Raw genomic sequence first — 24,550 nt, forward strand, 5'->3', positions numbered from 1 at the left:
CTTGGGAAGAGGGGAGCAGAAGGAAGCCCAGCGGACCAGTGGGGCTGACCTGTTGGCCGGGGGGGGGGCAGGTTAGTGACCCCTCTCCCCCCCCGCTGTGCTCGGGCCCTGACGCCCGCATGCCCGTCTCTAGCACGTGCTACAGGCCTGCGCGCACGACCAGCAAAGTCGAACGACCTCTCAGGGAGAGAGCGGCTTCTGAGGTGCGGCCATAGAGTTGGGGTGCCCAGGGTGCGCACAGCCCGGCCTGCGGGCGGGGATGTGAAGGCATTCGCCCCAGAGAAGGTGGCTCGGTTTCTGGAATCTTACGTAGAGCTCAGTGTGCTGGGGACGGGAGGCGCTGGGGCATCTCGTGGGTTTCTGTGCTGCCCCCTCCCCTCTCCGTGTCCTTGTGCCCGTTGCCACTCTCCTCCTCGGGTTTAGGTACTGGGGTGCTAGACGGGGGGCCCAGCTGGCAGCAGCCACACCTCCACGTGGCTCGTGCAAGTTGAATGGCAGCTCTCGCCTTTCGTGCTGGCTGCTGAGAATCCAGCGTTTAGTTCTGAGAGAAGCCCGCCCGCCTGCCTTCTGCCCAGCAGTGCGGGTCACCACCTGCAGCTGCTCCACCTGGGCTTGTCCAGCCCCTGCCCGGTCCCCTGCCCCGGCCCCTCCCCCAGCCACCAGTCACACTGCCCCAGGAGAATCAGGGCACGCATGTGTTTCTCCCATTGAAAAGTGGCCTGTGGAGCCCAGGGTCACTTCTGTCCCCTCGGATGCCCAGCTCCTGGTGCTGTGCATGGCACGGATGGTCACTGACGGGACAGCGGTGTCCTGGCGTTTCTCTGCGGCCGGCGCGCCCTGTGGGGCGTGGGTGGGGCTCTCTTAAGCAGCTGGGTGTCAGGAAAGGGACGAGGTGCAGATCTTCCCTTTTTCTTTCTCTGAAAGCTCTGTCGTGAGATCTCTGGGCACTGCCCACGGCGGCCTTTCCACTGCGCGGGGCGGGGAGGCCTCTCGACCCACAGCCCGTCTCCCCGGGCTGGTCGGAGTGACTGCCTAGAGGGCCTCCATGTCCCGTCTGCCTGATGGCACACACGCTGGGGCGGAAGTGGGGTAAACGAAGCAGAGAAGATGCCAGAACCCAGGCGCCTCCTGCCCCCGCAGAATCGGACTGGCCACCTCCACCCCGCCAGAGCAGCCAGTCCCCTCTGGGATTCTTGGGACGAGAATGCGGGAGAAGGAAGTGGGGGTTTGCTCGCCATTCATTCATTCATTCTTTCATGAGGCAATACTGGGTGAGCTCCAACTACGTGCCAGGCGTGACCTGGGCACCGGAGATAGTGACCCAAACAGATGACAGGTGCCTGCCCTCAGGGTGCCGGGGGTGGGGGCAAAGAAAGACCACAGGAAACAAGCGTGTCTGTGTAATGACAGCTGTGATGAGCCCTGGGCAAGGTCCTGGGGTGGGGACGCCAGGGGGACAGGAGTACTTTCCATGGTGTGCTGCTCCCGGTGGCCTTTCGGGAAGGTGTAGGACTGAGTCCCTGGGGAGAGAAGGGCAAGCCACCAGTGTGAGGGCACAGCTTCCCGCAGTCGGGAGGCGGGGGGCCTCCAGGGTGGATGGTGGGAGGAGGAGCGAGCGGCTCAGCGCGAGGCCGGGCTGCCAGGTCCCAGTGGGCGCACGAGGGTTCACCACGAAGCCGCGAGCCCACGCATGCGAGACCCGCCTCTGATTTTCCCGTTTATCACCTCGTCGTGTTTTCTTAGGGAGACTCCCGAATCACGTTGGCTTCAGGGTCCCAAAACCCGGCTTTACCTGGCTTGCAGGCCAATGTGGCAACTCCAAGCGAAACAGGACACCGGGGAGAGAGCGATGTCACCGACCGTTCTCTTAAAATGGCAGGGAGAAGGGAGTGGCGAGCGCGTTGGGTCCTGGATCCAAACTGGGCGGGTCTGGGAGTGAGAGCAGGAGGCGGGCACTGGACGAGGTGGCCCCGCGGCCAGCCAGGGAGGTGGCCCCGTGGCCGGGGAGGGGGCCCCGCAGCAGGGGCCCCTGAGGGCAGCGCAGTCGCCTGCTCTAGGGGCCGAGGGCTGTGTTTCCACAAGGTTCCTCTTGTTCCCCAGGGTGTGACCCCTGGTGGCACCGAAGTGGCTTTGAACTTGCTCTCTCTTCTCCTGTTTATTAGCAGCGATGTTTGTTTTAGACCAAAAGGAAAGAAAAGGGTATTTGTTTCAAAGACATTAAAAATTTTTTTTTCTTTTCTTTTCTTTCAGGTTGAAGGAAACTTCCTTCTCTCTCTGAGACCTCCAGGCTTCTCTCGCTGACACTCAGTCGTCCCCCGCCACCCTCCACCCCAAGGGAGTTCCGGAGAGGGCCGCAGTGGAGCTCCCTGGCTGCAGGAAAGCAGACCTCACCTGCCACCACCAGGTAAGGCTGCCGTCCGCCACACTGGTCTTTGGAATTGGCATTCGTGATGCAAAAACGTTTTAGTGTGGAGCTTTTATTTCATACAGGGGGCTGGCGGGGGCGTTCTGATCGCGTTAGTTTGCAGGTCACAGTGTCTTCTGTGGCTTCGGGGAGAAGGACGGGAGAGTCACATTCCCAGGAATTCATGGTGGAGTTTCTAAGGCTCGTCCTCTCTCGGTGTGCTGATGACCGTTAGCCAGGCCAGGGAGGAGTTACGGCCAGGAAGGAGGCTGGACAAGGTGTGGTGTCCCTGTCCGGGGCCAGCACTAAACGGGAGAGACCAAGGCGGGGTCTGACCCTCCCTGGCATGCTGGGTTTCGAGGTCCCCGAGGCCACTGAGTGGCTCGGAGGGGACCAGCACTCGCCCATCCTCACCCCGAAGGGGTGGGCTGCCCTTCCACGCCGGCACTGGCCACCTGGAGTCGGCGGCAGACCCCAGGCTGAGGGTCCGTCCCCCACGAGACGCCCCATCTCAGATGCCAGCTGCACGTCTCGGGGGTCACGTGGCTTCCGGCCAACTGGCTATAATTTTGAGGATTCGCACGACCCCCTCCCTTTTGATAATTTGTTAGAACAACTTGTAGAATTCTAGAAAACTCTGTAGTTACGATTATGGTTTTATCGTAAAGGACACACGTAGGACGAGGTCTGAAAGGGTCTCCGACGTGGGGCGGCCATCCCCTCTGCCCGTGGAGTGAGGACAGGTCACTGTCCAGCACATCCATGTGTCCACCAGCCACCAAGCTCCCGAGCTTTGGGGTTCAGAGTTTTGTTGGGTCTTATTACGTCATGGGCCACATGACTGAACTGTCTCCAGCCCCCTCCCTTCCCCCGAGGTGGGGGGTGAAAGTTCCGAGCCCCTGGTGACTGCATGGGCCCTGCCAGTGGAGCCGTCCGAGAGTCCACCCTGAGCCACGTGGTCAGCACAAAGTCGGGTGTGAGCAAGGGGACTCGCGAATGACGGGACACTCCAGTCCCTTGGGAACTCCAGAGGTTTCAGTGGTTACCTTCCAGGGACCAGGGACAAAACCAGACAGATTCTTTGTTGTCCCAGCACGAGGTCCGATGCAGCCCGCTCCCTGCTGAGAGACGGCACAAAGCTGGCGGGTCCCCGTCGCCCAAGGCAGCGCAGGAGAGACTGGCACCCTCACGGGCGTAGCCGGCTCGCGTGCTGGCCCCTTCCTGGGCTGAGCAAACGATGCCAGCGAGAATTCTGGGCGGAGACCAGGACGAGGCTGGTCTGTCCCCTCCCCCGAACGGTGCCCGTTAGTCTGTGGGGTGGGGCCGTCCACGGCGCTGTGCACCTCGGCGGTTTTCTTTGCGTGATGGAAGCGGGTTCTCCTCCTGCCGTGGGCTGGTGGCTCCACCGGGGCCCGCCGTCCATCATCCAGCCACACCGGAGCACGTCCACTGGGGGCCGTGGTGTGCGGGCCGGAGACGCAGTGCGGACAGCCCAGTCCTCGCCCTGGCCGTGTGTCTGGTCTCGGCGGACAGGCGAAGGCACATTCAGACTCGCGTCAGGTGGTGACGAGGCCACGAGGGGAGATGAGGCGGGCAGAGGCGGTCGCCCAGGGCGGTGCGGGCAGGGCTGAGGGGAGGAGGGCGAGAGCAGCAGAGGTCGGGGGCGCCCGTTGCCCAGGGCTGCCGGGGAGCCAGCGGGAAGGCCGGTCTGCCTGGCGGGCGGGGAGTGGAGGGAGCAGGGCGGAGCTTCTGGGCCAAATTCAGAAGCCCGTAGGCCAGGGGAAAGGACGCAGGATGTTGCGATGAGGGTGGTGGCAGCCGCCGGAGGGCCCCGAGCAAGGGATCGAAGACCCGATTTGAGTCACCTCCTTTCCTGTGGGGATAAACGGGGAGGGAGGTCAGAGCAGAAGCAGGGGCGGGCAGGAGGCGGCTGCTCGCCCCAGGGAGGGGTGTCCCTGCCGAGGACCCGGGGTGCGGAGAGTGGGGGGTCTGGGGACACGTTTCAGTGCGCATTTGAAACAACTCCCCTGTGTGCTGGAGTCACTCCGTCACCCCCTTTCCTGGACCACGAGGGATCAGTCAGAGAGCCTGGTGAGGAAGGCCGCACACCCCAGACCGCACTGCGACGGAGCGCAGGCTCGCGTGGCCCTTCGGTCCCCAGAGGCCCTCTGAACCCTCCCTCCGTGGGGCTCCCACGGTGTCCGTAAAGCCGGTGCCGTCCTCTGCCGCGTGCGTGGGCTCCCGGCCTCTCGGTGGGCTCTCCCAGACTGGATGCCCAGTTGGGGCTGACCTCAGGGCAGCGCAGGTGACCCCTGGGATCACACAGCGCCCTCTAAATCTTGGGCTTCTGGTTCCAGGCAAGTGCAGGTGGCCCCGCTTCCAAGGGAGGGGCAGCAGAGCCGGACATCCTGCGGGCAGGTGACAGGAGGTCACCTTCGTGACCCCTGCAAGGTGCTTTTCTTGCTGAGGGTCCTGCTCACCTTTCTAGGTGAGAGCCAGCCCTGAGAACCAGCGTCCTGTAAAGGTCATCGAAGCCATCGCAGCCGAAGCAGCAGGCCGGCCGGTCCTGATGGCGAGTCCTAGAAGTTCGGGGCTCAGCGGGGCCCTGTGTGCGCGAGCGTCTTTTGACCTGTAGCTGCTCCCCCGAGCACTCACTCTCCAGGCCCTGTTGACAGGCTCTGGCTGAAACGGGGACTGTGCATTGAGAGACCTCCTCCTTCCAGACGGGCTAGGTCGGGGGTCCAGGAGCAGCAGAGGGGGACGCAGCGCCCCGCTGTGCTGAGTGGTTTGAGGCCTGCAGGGTAAGCCCAGTTCTGTTTCTTGTGGCTTTAATCAGCTTGGGCTGGTGGCGGGTCTCCGAAGGCAGAGGACCCGGCATGTCGCTCAGTGGTCAGTGTGCTGGTACCTGGACCCCGCAGACACCCTCCTGCCCAGCGGCAGAGCCCCTACCCTTCTCGATGGCACCCAGGCTCAGGCCCCAGAGGGCCTGCCAGACCCCTGGGCTGTGCCCCAGTGCGTCCAGCGCTGACGTCTGTCTGAGGTCACTGGGAGGGCAGGCAGACGTCCGTCAGCTCTGCTGTCACACCTCACCATGCACATCTGGCCTGTGCGGGTGGCACTTCGGAGAGGAGCCCACCGGGGGGTGACGGTGATGGAGAGGAGCCAACCCAGAGGTGCCTGCCATCCAGGCCCCAGGAGGAAGTGCTTTCCAGAAGGCTCGGGGTCAGCGACGGAGGAAGGGCGGGGAACAGCCTGCGGGAGCTTCTGCTCCGGGCAGTGGCGCCGTCCCCTCCCCACGGCACGCAGGACTGTTTGGTGTAGCTCCCCTCACTGCAGAGGCGTCCTTGTTGGGGTGGGGGGTCAGGTGGGGCCGGGAAGGGGTCAGGAGGACATGGGGGAGGCCACTTGCCCCCAGCCCACTGCCCGTGCCCTGGAAAGGGTCGCACAGATGAGAGCCCGTTCCGAAGCTCGTCCTCTGCATACGGATTCCGTTTAGATTTTGCTGCATTGTAAGTTCTGAGTCCCCATAGAAACATCGGGGAAGTCCCCTGCTGCAGGCGAGGCTGGGCACTTGTCTGTCCTGTGCCAGGACAGAGGCCTCGGGCAGGTGACCTTTCGAACCACAGGGAGGGGACCCGCCTGCCAGCAGCGAAACAAAAACTCACTGTGGACGTCCCCCGCTCTTCAGTCCAGACCCTCTGCCTCTCCCCTCCCCTTCCCCCCGGCACCCGAGTGGGACTCCCCAGGGTTCTGTGTGTGGGCTCCCTCAGCCGAGGCAGCGGGCACCCCGGCTGCTGCTCCAGGAGTTGCTGGGTGGGCAGCGCCTTCTCCGGCCCTGACCTCTGGCCCCGTAGAGGGAGGAGAAAGTCCACGCGGAATTTGTTCTTTTTGCCTGAGAAGGAGGAATTTGGGCTGGACCAGGGGCACTAGAACTGGTTTAAAAGTGACCACGTCCAGGGGACAGCGTGTGGCTGAAGCTCGGGCTGCTGCGCTCGTGTCTGGGCTGAGTGTGAGTGTCCCCCCAACATTAGGACGCGTCCGTGTGCCCCGGCCCCAGCTCCAGGGCAGACCAGCGAGCGGCACCATGCGACTTCCCATAAATCATCCTGAGCGAGCACGCTGCCCCCCCATCCATCCCGCATCATGCCTCCACGCCGCGTCCCACCGCTTGTTTTAAAAGCTGTTAAGCTGGAATCCGTCACATGGCGCCCTCGGGGAGCCGAGGCGCAGAGAAGGGGGCCCGCGTCAGCCGCACCGATGCCCGGGGACAGTTCCAGAGCTTGGGGATGGCCAGTGTTTTCTTCTGGGTGACTTCTGAGCTGTGAGTGAGCAGCCCCTCAGGCTCGCAGGCCAGGCCCGGGAGGTGCTGTTAGCACATCCCCACCCCCTCCGGCTGGAGCTGCCCAATTAGAACCCATTAGTCACTCAGCCGTTAAAGCATTAAGGACAATTAAGGGTGGGGTGTTTCCAGATGTACCATCAGCCTGGAGCTGGGAGCTCTGGGGCTGCAGATGGAAATGGGGCGTGAGGGGAGAGGTGGGAAGCGGCAGCGCCTCCGCGGGGGTGGGGGTGGGTGGGTGGGCTGGGGGGGTGGGTGGGTGGTGGGCTGGGCCTGGGCCTGGGCCTGGGCCTCGGCTGCCCAGAGCCGGTGCTGGTACGGTGTGTAGGTGGGGCTCTGCGGGGGTGCCCGCAGCAGAGGGGATGAGACCACGGGCCAGGAGCCTGAGGCAAAGTTTGCCTCCTGGTCCTAGAGGCGGGGTCTGAAGCCCAGGAGTAGCAGGGCTGCGCCCTCTCCCCTTCTGGGCCCTCTGGCCATCCTGTCTGCCCCATCCTGGGCCCTCGGAGAAGCCGCGCCCGGTCTGCCCCATCGGCACCTGGCCTCATCCGCTCTGGGTCTGTCCATGCTGTGTCTTCCCACGCACACCCCGCCTCCCCCCGTTGTGTGCCTGTGTGCCTTCCAGGGTCCCCTCCCTCCCATGTAGGGACACCAGCCATGCCGTCAGGGACTGCGACCTCCGCATGCCCCTCACTGCTTGTCTCAAGGCACTGTCTCTCCCCACGGTACTGATTTCATCCAATCAGGGGCCGCTCAGAACTGCCTGGCTGTTGTTGGTCATTGTAAAGACGCTGGCCAGAGTGTAACCCGTTGGATCAGGGCGCGGGGGCCGGAGCACAGGCTGGAGCTGCCGGAGCAGACGGAGCTGCGAGTCGGCCGGGTCCTTTCCTGTGTCCCCAGCTCATCTCCTCCACACACATCCCGCCGTCCCACTGCTGAGATTGGTCTCCAGAGCAAACCAAGAATTAAGAAGCTGGACCTTAGATCTAAACCTAAGCGTAAACAGCTCGTGCTGGGAGTCTAAGCGCCAGTTTCTGCCTCGGGGAGTTTCCGAGCGCTGGGGGGGGCCAGCGAGGGTCTCTCGGGAGCGCTGGAGAGACCCAGCAGCGGTGGATGGGAAGGAAAGTCAGAGCCGGGCCTGAGAAGCCGGAGAGAGAGGCAGAGGAGGCCAGAGTGGACGGGAGGCGTCCGTCCGGCGGACATTGGGGAGTGGGAATCTGGGAAGCGGGGAGTCCCACCAGGATGCTTGGAAAAGGAGCAGCGAGTACTGGGGACAGGGAGGGGTCGAGGCAGGAGACAGCCTGGGTACGAGCTGCTCTGAAGTTCCGAGGTACAGAGTCGACTGTGGGGCACTGTCCCTCTCTTTATGAGACACGGCCCATCTTCCTGTGAGGTGGCGAGCCGTGAGTGACGAGGGCCTTGCCTTCCGGTCCAGGCTGCTGTGTGATGGTCACCAGCGGCAGCCGATGCAGGCCCCTGGAGGGGAGGGAGGGCGGGCCGAGCTTCGTGCTTCGGGAAGTCGTGTTGACGCACGTGCGCACACATGATCTGGACGGGCCGCCTGTCGTCCCCAGCCACAGCGCGGCCGTGTGGCTGAAAGGACGTGTTCCGGGCAGGGGGACAGGAGCGGGCTCTGTGCGGATTCATGCCGGTCGTCGATCGGATATGGAACGCGTTGTTCTCCAGGGACCGTGAGTGTGGGTGAGTCAGCGTCACTGGGAGGTGGTCTCCGGGCTGGGCGGGCTCCCGGCTCAGCCCCTCGATCCGATTCCATTGTGTTCTCCGTGGACACACGGGCTGGAGGTGAACTCCATTCAAAGGGCGAATGGGCGAGCGATGATTTTTATGGATTGGCAGAAAATTATTTTTTTATCCGATTTGCAAGGGTGCATTAAAAATTCCCGGGCCTGGTGCTTTCAAAGACATCTGTGTTCTGTGGGCAAAGAACAGAAAAGGAGGGTCAGCAAAGGCTTCGGGAATAAAAATGGATTGAGAAGTCGAGGTCACGGCCGCCTGACGATAGTTTCGCCTGTGAGAGAGAGAGGGGGCACCGTGGCGGAGGACAGATCATTTTTCTCATTCTCCTTGGGGTGGAAGAGGAGGTGGAGCGTGGACAGATGGTGCTTTGGAGCGACCTTGTGTCTGAGTGCTGCTGAGTCACGGCTGGACCTGCAGGAGGCTCCCAGGGTGAGGCCGGCGGTGGCCGCGTGGGGGTTATTCAGGGTGGCAACCTTGTGGAAGGGCCCGGAAGCCATCAGAAGATAAACCCAAGTTCAGCAGAGGTCAGACGGCACACCCCTGAGACCGCGTCGTGGGGGACACGCACCGTGCACCCGCGGTCTCTGGTAGAACTGCCGGCTTGGGGACTGGTCTGGCGGACGTGCCGGCTGACGCGCGCGTGCAGGTCACCTGGCAAGGCCGACGTGCACCATCTCCGTGAGCCCTCACGGCCGCCTCGGAGCTGGGTTCCACGAGGACACCACGCCGCGGACGAACGATGAGCTCGGGGTCTTCCAGGATTGACCCCTCGGTGGCTCTCAGGACGGGTATCTCCGGCGACGCTAATCAGCGCTACTCACGGGGAGGCGTGTGGACCAGAGTCCCCTGTGAACTGCAGCCCCTGGTCCCTGGAGGACGGTGAGACGCGGAGAGAGAGCACGCAGCGTCTGTCACAGCCTTTCGAAAGAGCGATTTTCTGTCTGTTGCGTCTAATAGTAGGAAATCGGGGTTTGTGCTCCGTGGTCTTTCGTGTTCTGTTTTCAGCCATTCTCTTCGTGTAGCTTTAGGAAAGTAGGTCTGCAGTGAATTGGAAATGAAGCGGTGAGTCCTTCACAGCGCACTTTGGGACGCGTCTGTGGAGAGGGCGCGCGGACAGGCCACAGCCCGGCGAAGCGCGGATGACGCCGTGTGGGCTGGACACCGGGCAGGGGCCTGGCCTGAGGCTGTGCCGAGCCAGTGCAGCACGTCGCATTGGCCTGCTGGTGTGGACGGGGCGTCAAACACACACACGCCCGCACCGTCCTGGAGGCCGGAGGACGCGGGTCAAGGTGCTCGCGGGTTCCTTCCTAGGCTCCTCCCCCGGGCTTGTTGATGACATCTGCTGTGTGCATGTCTGTGTCCTGATCTGCCTGTCCCGTGAGGACACCAGTCATAGTGGCTCAGGGCCCACCCCCTGACCTCATTTAACCGTGGCCCCCTGTTCGAGGATGCTCTCTCCAAACATAGCCACCTTCCGAGGTCCCGGGGCTTAAGGCTTCAACATGTGAATTTCAAGGGGGCGCAATTCAGCCCATAACAGAAGGGTGCATAGGAATTCTCTGTGGTAGTTTTGTAATTTCTTGTGAGTCTTAAATGGTTTCAAAAGGAAAAGTTGTTTTTTTTAAAGGACAGCCCGCTCCCTGCCCCAGAACAGCACTGGCCACTGTGATTGTCAGAGGGGTCCCGGGGGCCCGCCCGCATCCTGGGTTTGCAGACCCTCCCTCCCATCAGGGGTGGGTGCCCTCGTGGCCCAGGCCCCGCCCCCTGCGCCCTCTGTCTGCTGGCCTGTCCCTCCAGCCTGCGGGGGGCTGCGAGAAGCTATTTGGCGGCTGGCCTGGCTCTGCTGGTCTGTGCCGTCCACCGCTTGCTCCCGGGTCCCTGATCCCCTGCTGGCCTGCTTTGCGCTCTTGGGCTTCCCAAGGCCCGGGGGTTGTACATGGCAGGTTTCACAGAACGGACACTTTGGATGCGATGTTCTCAATGGGGCTCCCTCAGTCCTCGAGGCGTGACGTGGGGACAGTCCAGTGCGGCCGCGAGAGCAGGCCTCGCCTGTGCTGCCCCTTCCCAGAGGGGGTGTGGCACTGCTGTCGGCCACGTTTTGGGGGTGCGTGCCCTTCGAGAAAGCGCTGCCCCGCAGAGCCCGTGCAGATGACAGCCGCAGGCTTGTGTGTCGTTTCCACGTCCCCTCTGGGCTGAGGCAGGGGACACCTGCTCGCCCAGTGCCAGGCGCCTCCTTGGCATACAGGACTCACACGGCCCGCGGCCGACCTGCCCAGAGGTGGTGTCGAGGGCCGCCTCCCATTGTGGGCAGCATGTCGTTGGGGCAGTCACGACTCTGGACCACTCTGTTGCTCAAAAAGCCCCCGTGGCGAGGACGTGACGATTCTTCAGTAATCTGGCGTTTCCCGAGCCCCGTACACTCGTGGCAAAACGCTTTAATTCTCTTCCCGGCACTGGCGCCGAGCTGTGTCCTCTGACCAGCACTTCCGTTGCTCCCCACTTTCCAGTAGCTCAGATACGCGGTGCCCCCCCACCCAGAGGCTGCGCCTGCTCCCCCTGCTTCCAGGACGAGGGGCGCGGGGACCCAAAGCCTCCGTTTTGCAGATGGCGTTTTTGCTGGGACAGGCAAAAGGCTGCTTTTGTCTGTCTACGAAGTCCATTCTGCTGAGTTTTTCCCCTTTTCTGCCTCTAAAGGAAGGACGGGGTAGAGTTTCGCTTAGTGCGTTGGTGCGCCCCGAGCTCGAACTCGGGCCTGCACGCAGTAGGCTGTGCTCAGGCAAAGGGACATTCAGTGGCTTGCGTTGGGTGACAGGGGAGGCGCACAGCGTCTCTCCTCCGAAGACTCGAAAGGAGCCGTGGTGTTAAGCCTGCACCCCGGAAAGCTGGGCGTCTGCTGGCAGAAGGGGTCCAGGATAGCGTGACGTTTCTTTGAAGTCTTGTTATCTTAAACATTCACGCAAATCTTACATCTCACCCACAATACCCCAAAATACTTTGGCTAAAATGACCTAGAAAACACACACACTTAACTCGGCTGCCCCCACATCACTGCCGCATGCCCCTGAGTCGAGGATGGTGGGGGCTGTCCCTGGTTTGAGGAGGGGGCTGTGGGGGCAGGGGCCTGACATGAGGTGCATGTTTATACTGGGGGTGGATGGGATGTAGATGAATTTTAATGCCATCTCCTGTGAAACTGGATGAGACTCTGCGGGTAACGCTGCGACATTTCACGTAGGGGCCGATAGCCTAGGGATGCGATGCGGAGTGGAGACACCCTGCGTCGCCCCCAGCCTGCACGTCTGCTGGTGGCCGTCCCTCCTCCCCCTCTCTGTCCAGGAGGGTGGTCCGTTGGCCACGGGGGTGGGGTGAGGCCCAGGACCATGCGTGTTGGCCCGGGTTATGGTTTTCATCTGCGAGGCTTTTCCGTTAGAGCCGTGACTGTGCCCTGTAGGTGACTTTGACCCCCAGGTGAGGGGGGCCTGGGGCCTCACTTACCTGCTGCACAGACACAGTCACCGGGCCCGTGGCAACACGGCCGCCCGCGAGACGAGTGAGCGGAATCTTGCACTCCTGGGGCGTGCGCGCGTGGGGGAGGGGCTCCTGGGAACATCCTGGTTCTCGTTGTAAAATAGGCCGGTGCTTCCAGCCCATGCTCTGGGAGCGCTGTGGGCCCTCGGGTCACACACGTCACCCCTGGCGCTGTCCATCTCAGAACTGCCGCGGATCGCCCACCTGGCATCTTGGGTGTGGCCTGTGCCCTTCAGGAGAGTAGGCTTTGCTTCCCACCACGCGTGCCCCCCCCCAGCACTGTTCCAGGTCTCTGGGGTCTGGGGAAGTGCGGGATGTGTCGGCCAGCAGCGGTCCAAGGGTCTGGTGCATCTTGGGGCCCAGGGTTAGGGGACAGAGGCCGGACCAGGGGAGGGCCACCTCACGCCTGCCGTGCTGGAGGAGCTCGTCCTGGTACCTCGGGCAGCGCCCCCAGAGGGGGTCGCCCTGCATAAGCACCCAGCAGGGAACCTTCTGGAGCACCCTTGGCTTTGGAATGGAGCAGACCTCCAGGCGGAAAGACCTGGCTGGTTGTTCCTGGCAGACGTGGGGACACCCAGAGCTTCGCTCAGAGAGGCGGCTGATGCAGATGCCCCCTGCAAATGGAGGGGAGGGCTTGAAGCAGCGTCCGGTTTCGGCAGGCCTTCCGTTCAGAGCCCCGATCCCGTGCCCACCCCGGGTGGGCAGGCGAGCGGCCATTGGGCATGTCCACTGGAGGATGCCCTGAGCTCTTTCCTTGCTGCGGGTCCAGGGGCAGGTGCTGGGGGACTGGCAGGGCCCGGGCCGGACCTTTGTGCACGAGGTGCTGGCCACAGCCACTCCTCTGTGGCCGAGGCACCGCTCTGGCTAGTTAGCATGCGGTGAGCGTCGCTTGGGGAAATGTAGACTTTTTTCCTGTGTGTGCGCTCGCATGTAAATTGTGGGTAGGTGCTGTCCTGGTTGATGGCAATTAGCATTTTCTAACGGGAACAGATGTTCCGATTGCCAGGAGGCTGGTACCTAACGCCCACACGCCATCTGCTCGCGGGGCAGGGCCAGGGGGAGCGGTGGCCGGCCCTCCAGGCCAAGGCGGTGTGGCCCTGAGAGCAACGTGTGCAATCGTTTCTGGAAGGGAAGAAACAATAGTAAAGATGTTTCCAGGGTATAAGTAGTTGCTGCTGCTGTTGGGGCTCGCCCGCCGGCCGGGGTCACGGCCAGAACAGAGGCAGGAGGCAGGGACGGCAGCCGCCGTGTCGGGGTGGGTGAGCTCAGGAGGCCACGGGGTACATCGAGTCAGCCTGAGGTTTGGACCACAGGAGGGCAGAGGAGGGTGACAGGGGAGGGGAGTGACCGCAGCTATGGGGGAGGGCTCCCCAAGGCTAGCTCACGGGTGCAAGACTCTCGGGTCCCCCGGACCCTCGACAGCGTGGCGGGCAGGGACTGGGCCACACCCCACTTTCCCACTCACTGCCTGGTGGTCTCATGAACTGGCCGAACCCCAGGCCTGTGAAATTGGGGTGGTGACCGTCCAGTTTCCCGGGAGCCTAGAAGGAGTGGGGATGAGTGACACCCAGGGCTGGCCTTGTGCCCAGCGCGTCGCTGGGGGCCTTGTCCTCCGCCGTCTGCCGTCCGCCCTCCGCTGTCCGCGGGGCCGGCCCTGGCCCCGGTGAACTTGGCCCCCAGACTTCGTCCCGTCGGCCAGCGAGGCGGCTCTCGCCGCTCTCCAGTGAGGGGCAGAGACGTGTTCTCGGGCTTCGTTTCTTTCTCTTTCCCTTTTTGGCTTCTTGGAGCAAAACAGTTTGTTTGTTTGCTCGCTATAAAAAGAGGCCCCCCAGGCATGAGTGTAAAGCTTGCCGGCCCCCCGCGTGCGCATGGCACACCGCTCCTGCAGGCGACGTCTGCAGGGGAATCTGTTGCTGTCCGCTGGCCGGTCGCAGATGCGCCAGCATTTGATTGGGGGCCTGGCTGGCGTGGAGCAGGTGCCCCTGCCCTGTACCCGCTGTCGGCCTTGGCGGGCTCCTGCCCCAAACCAGCGGGTCGCGGGGCAGTCCCGGGCAGGCGCGGGGGCCACCCGCGGCAGACGGTCCCTGCCTCCGGGCCAGCGCGGATGCTTCCCTGGCACCTCGCGCTCTGCTTCGGAAGTGCCTCGGAGGGCAGGACGTAGGCTTGTTCCCTTGGTGGGGAAGGGGGGAGTACAGGTTTCGTGAGGTGTCACCAGCTCGCTCTGGGATCTCAGGCTCTCCCGTGTGTCCCCATCTGCGTTTCCTGGGCTGGGTCCAGACAGGCGTCAGTAAAGTCCCCGGGTGGCTGTCAGGGCCTCAGGCTTGAACCGGGAGGAGGGTGGTTTTGTGGAGCAGCTGTAGGAGAAGCAGTTGGTGCTGGCGAGGTGAGGTGGGGGGTGGCGGGGGCGGCGGTTGGTGCTGGCTCCACCGTCCTTCCTCCCCCGGGCTGAGGGCCTCCAGGAGAGGTGGCGGGCGGACCGCCCCAGCCCTGGGCTGGAGAAATTCTCTGGGGTTTTCAACGTGCAGCCCACGGGCCAGTCCGGCCTCGCCTGGGCCACGGGCCACGCGTCGTCGGTGCGTGCTTGGGCTCCGCTCTGCCTCGAGTCCTGCGCCTTCCATTCCACAGACCCTTCGACTTGCCGGGCAGGGGTTCTCAGCTCCGCACCACTGACCTTTGGGGCGAGACAAACTTGGTGGCGGGTGCTGTCCTGGGCCTTGTAGGGTGTTGAGCAGCATCCCCGGCCTCCGCCCTCCGCTCACTCACTGGGCGCCATGGTGCCCCCCCCACCAGGTGTGACAGTGACGTCTGCGGACGGCCACGTGTCCCCTGGGGAGGCACAGTTGTGCCCGGCTGAGACCCCGTGACTGCACCTCCGGCTTCTGGCGTTTGAGGGTTCCCACACGGAGCAGCGCCGTGTGGAGTGGCTGTCACCATTGGCGCCCCACAGAAGAGGAACCCGAGACTCAGAGGGTTCTGGAAACTTGGCCAGAGTCACGGCCCTGGTCGGTGCGGAGCTGAGTTCACAGGAGGCGCACGCAACCCAGAGCCTCTGTGTCTTGTTGCATCGTGCGTCCCTCAAGCAGCTGCTTGTTGACGGAACGGTACGCGGTGGGCACCGTCCGAGGAGCTTGGGACCCATCGGAGGAGCAAAGGCTCCAGTCTGTGCCCTCACAGAGCGTGCATTCTAGAAGGGGGAAGCAGGTACCGGACACAACGGGCCGGTGTGTCAGGCTCCCGGGACTGGCATAGCTAATTCCCACGAGCTGGTGGCTTCACAGAACTTGATCATCTCTGGTCTGGAGACCAGACGTCTGGGCTCCGCCCCCGGCTCCCGTGGCTCCGGGCAGCCCTTGGCATGTAGCCCCGTCACTCCCACCTCTGCCTCTGCCCCCTTCCCTGTGTCTCCGAGTCCACACCGCCTGTCCCTTCCCCTGTGAGGACACCAGCCCCTGCAGTCAGGGCCCACCGTGAACCCGGGAGCTTCGTCCCCTCTTCACGACTGAGTGAGACTCCGCTGCACAGGTGGACCACGCTGTATTCATCCATTCACCCGCTGATGGACATCATGTGTGGTCACAACTTTGAGGGTGACTTTTAGCACACAAAACGTGGTTGAATGAGTAAATAAAACTATGACCCTGAGTCCTATAACCCTCACCCTCCAGGCCCCCCACCCCAACATGTGACCCCATGTGACACCTGCAGGGCGGGCATCCAGACCTGCCGTGTGCCGGGAAGCCTTGGCCTCAGCCTTCCGCAGTGCGGCTACTCTGGGGGAGCCCAGGAGTCTCTGGACTTGTGTGGGGGCAGTGGACGTGACCTCCCCAGGGACACAGGACAGCCCTGTGATCGTCCTCCCCCTGCACAGTGACCGCCCGCCGAGAGTGCATCTGCTCCTTGGCACCCCTCCCTGTGCAGGTGGGGTCACTGCCCACACCACCGAGCCCTGAGCTCCGACCACACTGACCCCAGGACTCTGCTTCCGGGAGAAGCCGGACTTTGGCACGAGAGGGCCCGTGGGGAGTGGGGTCCTGTGCCCAGCACAGCCTCTCCTGTCCAGTCACCCCCATGCCCGGTCTCCAGGGAAAAAGGCCGGCCAACCTCCAGATGCTAGCCCCACAGAGGTGACACCACTGTCCCCGAGAGCCCCATAAGCTGGTTGGGCCTGTGGGCTGCGTTGGCGGCCTGTGAGGGGCGTTTGTGGATGTGCGCAAATGGGTATGCATGCGTGTGCATGCGTTTGGGCGTGTGCAAGTGTGTGGGGCGTGAGTATGTGCAGATGTGTGCGTGCCCCCGCCATGACCGGACTCCACGAACCTCTGCCCGCCCCCCATGGGGAACAGCCAGAGGCAGGGAGGTTTGGACTCAGCCCGGGGCCCTGGGGCCGAGAGCCTTTCTCCTCGTCACAGGGCCATTTCACGCCCCATTGACGCCTCTGGGACAGGGACTCGGCTGCTGCTGAACCGGGGGCTGAGGCAGCTCCCGGGTTCGGCCACCCCTCCGGGCCCTGGGGAGGGGCACGACATCCACAGCGGGAGGAGCTGTCCTGCACGCAGCGCTCCTCTGAGGACACCGACCTGGGTGCATGGACTCGTGCCATCCACCTCTCCACCGCCTCGGCGTGGACACAGGCCCCAGGGCCACGGGGCCACCGCAGGCAGCCCTCTGCCTCTCCCCGGCCTCGCCGTGCTCATTCCAGAGTCCCTGCCTCCCACCAGCTTCCCTCGGACCGCCCTCAGAGGTGGCGAGAAGGCGTCCATCCCTGTGACAGGCTGAGCCGGCCACCGGGGCCAGTGGTGTGCTGCCAGACGAGGGGGCCGGGCCTGTCTGCCCCAGGACGCCCAGCAGGGGCTCGTCCTCTGGGCCTCGCTCTGGGCTCACGTGTGGCCAGTGGGGCTCGGGGGCTGGCTGAGCCCGCGCCACGCGTCTGGCCGTGCCTCGCCTGCTGGCGTTTCCTGCTGGCCAGGTGTCATTTTAGTAACATGCTGCTCTCACGGGCTGAGGCTCTTGCAGACACTGACTTGCTGGACCCGCACAGCAACCCCCGTGGGAGGTCCTGTTAATCACCCCGTTTTACTGAGGCCGCAGCTGAGACCCAGAAATGGTCAACGAGCTCTGCCAGCTGGGGACGTAATCCAGGTGGGGCCAGGCAGACAGAGCCCTGAGCCCTGCTCACACCCACGTTCGGTTCGGAGCGGCCATCCGTCGGAGACGGCTGAGCGGCATGGCTCCCTGGACCCCGTGCCCCTGCAGCCTGACCCCCGCGTCCCTCTCCCGCTGAGGACGCAGGAGGGACCCGGCCCGCCCGGGACTTCCGACTTTGCGCCCTGAAGTGCCACGTTCCCTCCTCTCGGGAGACGCCGGTGCAAATCCGTCCACACTCGCCTCCCCGTTTCCCTAAAGCACACCGTTTGCCACGTCCCCCCGAGCTTCCTCCACCAGCGTCCACCTCCTGCACATCAGCCAGTCCGAACTCTGCCCAGCCCGGGCCTCCCCTCCTCCGCGAGCCGTCCCTGCCCTCAGCGAGGCCCTGCTGGGTGGGAGGGACACGGGGCGCCGAGGAGGGTGTCACGGAAGCAGCTCTGGTTAGTGATCACGGACCATGTGTCAGGTGTCGCGCCCCGGCTTACACGTCACCCCACCTCGCGACAGTCTGAGTGTGCGGGCGCCGTCCTCGTCAGCCTTTTCCGGTGATGGAAGGGAGGTTTGGGGAGGTCCTAGGACTTGCCCAGGATGTCACGGCCAGTGAGCAGCGAGCCGGCGTCTTCCTGCGACGGCTTCCCGCTTCCCCGTTGGGCGGCAGCGGATTCCCGCTCGTGCGCCCCGTGACTCGGGCCGATCGGTTGAGGGGCAGTCACGGTGAGAAGGTTTGTCTCTTGGGAGGATGTGAACAGACTTCACCAGCTCCCTCTCTGTCCGGAAGAGTGTGCCTCGGCATGCTAGCGTGTTCGTCTTCTGGCCGCAGGGCGAGCGAAGGTGACAGCTTCTCCCAGACTGTCTGCCTGCAGTCATTACCCACAGTGACAGTCCCCAGAGGCCAGGCTTGACTGCACTCACCCAAGCCGAATAAATCAGCATAGGATAGGATACCTAACACCAAATTTCCTAGTATCTGTTTTTCTCATTTGCTACCCAGGTGCTTAGATTGAATTCTGGCAAACAGCTCACCGCCGTGTCCCCTAATAACTGCGTTCTGAAGGCGCAGAGCCCTCCTGGGGGAGGCGGGCAGCAGGCAGGGTTAGCACGCCTGCGGCGCGAACTTCTGGGGAGAACACGGGGCTTCGGGTGAGCAGTGGTTCCTCGCGTGGGCCGGGGCGTCTGCGCTGCTGGCTCCTGGCAGAGGACGCGGCACAGGCTTCTCACCAAAGGCCGCCGGCCCCTGCTGAGCCGAGCCTGGTCCGTGCTTTCCGGAAAGCAGTTTCTGCTTCTCTGGTTTGTGTCTTCAGTCAGCTTTGCCTTCTTCCTCCTCTTAGGATGCATGTTTTCGGACAGAGGCATTTGGGACTGGTCTTGGTCACACACGAAGTCAGCTCTTTCCCCGGCGGTCTCTTCGGAGCTCTGCCGCTGTGGTGCGGGAGAAAGGGCCCCGCGCTGGCTGCCGCCTGGGCCCTGGCGAGAGCCAGTGGTTCTCCGCCCGCTTCTCCCTCAGGGCCACAGGTCTGGATGAACTTGGAATTCCTCTTGGAATGTTGGGCGTTCATTGTCCTGGAGTCACCACCCCAGGACGATTCCAGACGTGCCCAGTGGGCACAGCTGCATTTCCATCTTGGGATTGCCTCTTCCTGCCTGGAGGGAGATGTTCCTGCGGCCTCCGTGGTCCCCCACCCCCGTAATCTCCCTCTACCCCAAGTCCCTCTTGTTCCCAGCCTGGGCCTCACGTCTCAGCCTGGGAAGGGAGCTGATGAGAACGCGAGTGGGCAGTGCCCCCTTCCTCCATGCCGCAGAGGGACCCGGCTCCCTCCAGGCAGCGCCTGCCCCATGGCGGTTCTCAGCCCCCCGCCCCCGCGCATGCGAGTGCCTTCGTCTCAGCGCAGGGCCAGGCAGGTGCCCGGAGCTTCCCGTCCTCGCCCCGTCTCTCCCCGTCTCTTCCTGCCTCCCTGCAAGCCCGCAGGCTGCGTTTTGGCCTGGTGGTCCCGCCACCTAAGGGCTCCCCGCTGTGGGAGTGGAGGTGGCGGGGATGAGCCTCACAGTGGCTAAGCAACACGCGGCCGGCTGGGAACCGGACGTCGGCTGGCCCTGACGAACACAGGGTGGCACCACCCATCCCGACGTCACCCGAGCCCTCTCCTGCCCAGCCACACTCGGCTGTCTGTGCAAATGTGTGGGTGCGAGGCTGTGTGTGCCACGCGGGCGCGTGCCCAGCATCCAGTAGGCAGTGTCCCCCAAAGGAGATGCCCGTAGGCACCAAAGAGTGTGTGTGTGTGCGTGTGCGCACATGGGTGCGTACACACGTGCATGTGTGGCTGTGTGCATGTGTCTCTGCGCACACACGTGCATGTGTCTGTGCATGTGTGTTTGCATGTGTGTGTGTCTGCGCACACGCATGTGTGTCTAGTGGGTCCGTGCACATGTGTGCGTATGTGTCTCTGTGCATGTGTGCCTGCGCATGTTCATGTGTGCATGTGTGTCTGTGCATGTGTGTGCGTGTCTGTGTCTGCATGTGCGATGTGCGTGTGTGTGTGTGTTTATATCTCTGCATGTTCCCAGTAGGCACATAGGAATAGTCATTCATGATTGAATGGTGAAAACTCATCTTAACTGGCAGTTGTGCAGAATTTTGAAATGTCTCTGGGTGGAAGATGGCGGTTTGTAAATGGTTTTGCTCATTGAGTTGGGGTGACTGGGGCAGGGGTGGGCGGGCTCAGGAGATTCCTGCCACCTGGCTTTGGTGTGGGCTGCGGAGAGGGATGGGTGGCCAGCGACAGAACTGGCGGCCTGGGCTCAGAGGCTTCTTGAGGAGGGCAGGAGAGGAAAAGGGAACAGGGGGTGAGTGACATGTCCTATGGCCTGCTACATATTTTGTTTCATTAAATGTTAATTTTCCTGTGGAAGCCAGGGACCTGGGCCCTGCCCCAGCCAGCCCACAGTGAGGCCTGATCTTCCTGAGTAACCCCCCACCCCACAGCCATCTGGGAAAGCAGCCTCAACCCGGTGGCTTCGGCGGGCGGTGACAGTCACCGTGGTGGCAGCACGGTCGGCAAAACGCACCCCTTTCCCCCAAGTCCAGAGCACCAGCCTTGGCCAGTTCACCCGGCGTCCTGTCCCTCTGTCACCTGGCCTCCCCTGTCACCGGCGTCCCATCACTCTGGGCTCGCCCCCCGTCCACCCGCCGCCTCCGTGAGGGGTTCTTGGTAGGCAGGGCTGGTTCCCAGCGGGTGGCAAGACCACAGGGTGCTGGAGCCGCCCTGAGGGGACGGCCCTGAGTGGTGCCCTCGCTGCAGCCCTTGGGAACGGCCACCGCGTACGTGTCCTCAGATGGGGGCCTGGAGCTGCGGGAGGTTCTCCCCCCCCATTGCCGGGGCCGGAGCCCGAGGGCGAGGTCTCGCCGCACCCCGCCCGTGGCAGCGTCCCCACGGCGTGAAGACGCTGGTCACTGGCTTTCAGTCGCCCTCATGCCCACCTCAAACACATCTGCCAAGTCCCTTGTTCCCAAACGAGGCCATCGTCTCTGACTCCAGGGGGATCACTTGCTTGATTTTTTGGGCGGCACGTAACAACATAGTGCAGCGTGCAGAGGTTTCAGTTTAGGTTCCCCTGTCCCAATTGTGCCCCTGCCCCCCGCCCCCGCCCCACTCAGCTGCACCTGACCCATGGCGGGGCTCGTCCTGGCCGTCCCTCGGGCCGGCCGCAGACTGCTTTGCCGAGCAATGTCAATGGCAGCACAAAGCAGAATAGAGAGCAGAGCCCTCCGGCTGTGGCCCTCCTCCTGCGAGGAAGCCCCGAGCGGGAGGCGGGGCAGCCCCCGCTGGCGCTCAGTAACTTCTCCGCCTCTCTGCACCGTAGTTGGTCCTTCCGTAAAATGGGGACATACGTCCGCATCTGCCTTGTCCCAGCGGACGGAGGGGTAAGTGCTGGTGTTGGCACATCCACCAGCGAACACTGCCAGCCGCCCACGATGGGGAGGTGACAGGCTGTGGGAGTTTGTGTGGCAAGATGAGGCTGTAAGTTCAATCTCCCCGAGATGCTTTACTCAGGGGCGTCTCGGACGCTGACGGAAGCCGGCCGCGTGCGCTGGCAGAGGCCCTGGCAGACTGGAGAGGGGCTGAAAGCGGGGTACAGAAGCCGAGCTTTGCTTCAGGTGCTTCGGATCCCCGCCCTGGCCACAGGTGGGGCGGCGGTGACCGCATCCCTGAGCTCACTCCCAGACAGTGTCAGGAGAGGGGCGGAGGGGTGGGGGTGCGGGGGGTTAGTGTGGGACCCCAGGGGGGGGCCACACCAACCCGGTTCTCCTGGTCCCCATGAGTCCTGACCGGGGGTCTGCACAGGGACACGTGTCCCGGGCTCGGAGCCGGGAGAGGAGGCTCAGGCACTTCCCGGAAGTGTGGAAACCTGTGTCCCCAGTACTGGGAGAGCTGAGGGAGCATCCCTTCGGGGCAAAACTGACCCTGTGCCTAACATTCAGACGGCCACCCCGACTTCATCGTGACCCAGACTGTGTGTGTCAACGGTGGGGACATTGCCAGCCTTCGTCCCTGCTGCGGCCCACTAGGGATGCCCGGAATCCAGCTTCCGCTCGCCTCGCAGGGGCCGGGCCCAAGGTCGGTTTCAAGGCCCGTAGTCCGGGTGGTGGGGGGTAAGAGGCTTTGAGGCGGGGGAGCCTCGGCTGAAGGAAGGCCCTGGCCGGAGGCGGGGTTGGCCCTGCCCCTGTCGTCCACGGGCAGCGGGCAGAGGTCAGCCTCCCGGCCGCATGGCGTCAATAGCCCGGATGCGGGAGAACGTGGTTCAGGCGTCAGACGTGAGTTGGCTGCAGAGTCCTTGGTTAAGATGGAGTCCACGGGGGACGGCGGATGACGAAGGCGCACGGAGGGAGCCGCTCTGGGGTCGTCCGTGGAGGGCGTCGCAGCACTTCCCGCCCCAGCGGGAAGTTCCAGGAGAGGCAGGGAGGTCAGGCAGGACGCCGGGTCTGCCCAGGCTACTGTGCCCCGAGCAAGGCCCCACCTGTCAGGCCCCTGAGATGGAGATGATGGCGTTTCCCGTCCTGAGCCACGGGCCAGGAAACATGCCATAAAAGGAGCGTTGTAAAATGCTCTGGAGACGCTAGAAGCCCTGGGCCCGCTGCTTCTGCAGCTCAGCGGGGTGCTGTTAGCTCGCGACAGCAGGTGGGCAGCGCGCCCCGCTCCGGCCGTAACCTGGCAGAGCCTTAGTTCCGCTCAGTAATTCCAGCAGACCGGGCGGAGACCCACCGGGGCTGCTTACGGCTGGGGGAGGTGTCGGGTCGCAGTTCAGCCCGGTGCTCAGTGGCTGGGGGAGTCCCCATCTTGGTGTCCAGGCTCTGGCTTCCGTGATCTAATGGGGACGCGCTCCCTGCTCCTCTGAGCCTTTCCCTTTGTCCCCTTCCCTCATGTGGTGCCTGCTTTCCTATCATCACGTGGGTGCCTTTCCTGCTCCTGGAATGTCCCAGTTTATTCACGGCAGACTCAAGGTCACCAGAGACTCAAGAGTCGGGCTGGGAGGAGAGCTCAGGCTCAGCTTGTCCCGCCTCGCTGGCGCGTGTGGGTGTATCTGCATGCATGCACACGTGCGTGCAGTGTGCCGAGTGTGTGTATGTGAGTTCGCGTGCATGCTTGTGCACGTGTGCATGCCTGTGTGGTGAGTGTGCGTGTGTGCATGCAATGCGCTGAGTGCAGCTATGTGTGCACGTGTGTGCACACATGTACACGTGTGCGATGTGAACATGTGTGAATGCGACGTGCTGAGTGTGTGCGTGTGCACGTGAGTGTGTGTGCATGCGTGCATGCAGCGTGCCGAGTGTGGGGCTGTGTGTGCTCATGCGTGCACACATGCCTGTGCGCTTGTATTCACGCTGGTACGTGCGCTGCGTGCATGTGTAAAGAGGAACGAGAACCCAGACCTCCTGGAAACCCCTCAGGAGCCCTCCGCTGACCCCGGTCATTGCCGCTGCCCGCTGGACGGAGCCCTTGGGGAAGTGGCTGGACGCCTGGTTGAAGGACAGGAGCAATGAACTAGCCACCAGATTTGCAGCGTGTCACCCGCTTTTATCAAAAATCGACAGCACAGTGGAGCGATCTCACTCTTCCTTAAACGACACCACTGCATGGCAGTGGACGGGGAGCTGGGCCACCGCCGAGGGGCCCCGGGGCCCCCACCGGCCCTGTGAGCACCTTGCTTCCAGCGTGCTCCCCGCTCAGAGCCAGGATTTACGGCCGGGGCTGCGGCTGCCCGCCACACGTCCCTCTCGGCTTCATTCCCGCTATTCATCTCACGGGCGCTGCCTCAGCGCCAGAGGGACAGTCAGTCAAGGCAGACTTTCTACCTTGTCATCCCGGGGCTCTGCTGGGAGAGAACGTGAACCGTAAAATTAAAGTCATGGGAGCTCGGGAATTGACAGAGGAGCTGGGGGAGGAAAGAGTTCCCAGCCCCCACCCCAACTGCAGGCACCGGAGTGCTGAGCAGCGGGGGCCGCCCACCCGCCTCAGCCCCTCTGACTGCCCGGACGGTGCCAGGCCGTGCCTCCCAGCCCTGCTCTGCCCTCCGCTCCTGCCCCCCAGCCTGCCCCTCTGGAGGAAATAGGGCGGCGGTCACGGCTGAAGAGGAAGGAGCAGGTGGTGAGCGCCGGGGGGGTGGGGTGAATGACCATACCCGGCCTGGAATCTCATTATGGGGAGAAAGGGCAGGTCCCACCTGACGGGCAGCCTCTCCAGACACCTGGACGCCACTCTGTCCTGCCCGCCACCCTCTATAGTCCTGGGCCAGGCTCGAGAAGGGAGGCCCAGCCAGTGGAGCGGCCCACGTCTCTGCAGCCCGGTGGTGCTGACGTTCTGGTGGCTGAGTTGTCCAGCTGTTTCTGGGGACACAGGAGCAGCGGCTCAGTCCCCAGAGCCGGGAAGCTTCGGCTCTGCCCCGTGGGGGGCGGTGATTCATCATTCGACCCAGCGAGGCGCGGGAGTGGGGTGCTTCCAGGCCCTTCCACACCGTTCTGCGGCAAATGCAGCGGGTCTCCTTGAACGTTTAATTTTACTTTGTGGCAGAGCGGGTGGCGCTGGGGAGAGAGAAAGAGGGAGTGGAACACACACGCAGAGCCTAGGGGCCTGCTGGCCTGCGGGGTTCGGGCCCCGTATGGGGGGCCGGGACAGCAGGAGCCCCACGGACACCTGCCCCATCCCACAGCATGGGGGTCGGTTCCCGTGAGCTCTACGTAGAGCCCTGGGTGGTGGTAGCATGTGCGTGCATGTGTGTGCATGGATGCATGCGTGTGTTTGCACGCGTGTGTGTATACGTGGGGGGGCGGGTGTGGCAGATGCTGGGACAGATAGTTTTCTAGACCCCCAGAGAATAAGGCAACC

General features: G+C 63.5%; 1 protein-coding gene across 1 annotated transcript in view; it reads left to right on the top strand.

Moving 5' to 3' along the window:
• Positions 1 to 24,550, top strand: part of RBFOX3 (RNA binding fox-1 homolog 3) — a 307,062-nt gene that overhangs the window by 79,535 nt on the left and 202,977 nt on the right. Inside the window, exon 2 of the mRNA XM_039859861.1 lies at positions 2,251 to 2,404. The gene's annotated coding sequence lies outside the window, so the exon portion shown is untranslated. The remainder of the gene's footprint in view (positions 1 to 2,250; positions 2,405 to 24,550) is intronic.

The sequence above is a fragment of the Pteropus medius genome, unplaced genomic scaffold (genome assembly GCF_902729225.1).
Source record: "Pteropus medius unplaced genomic scaffold, Ma_sr-lr_union100, whole genome shotgun sequence".
NCBI classification, from domain to species: domain Eukaryota; kingdom Metazoa; phylum Chordata; class Mammalia; order Chiroptera; family Pteropodidae; genus Pteropus; species Pteropus medius.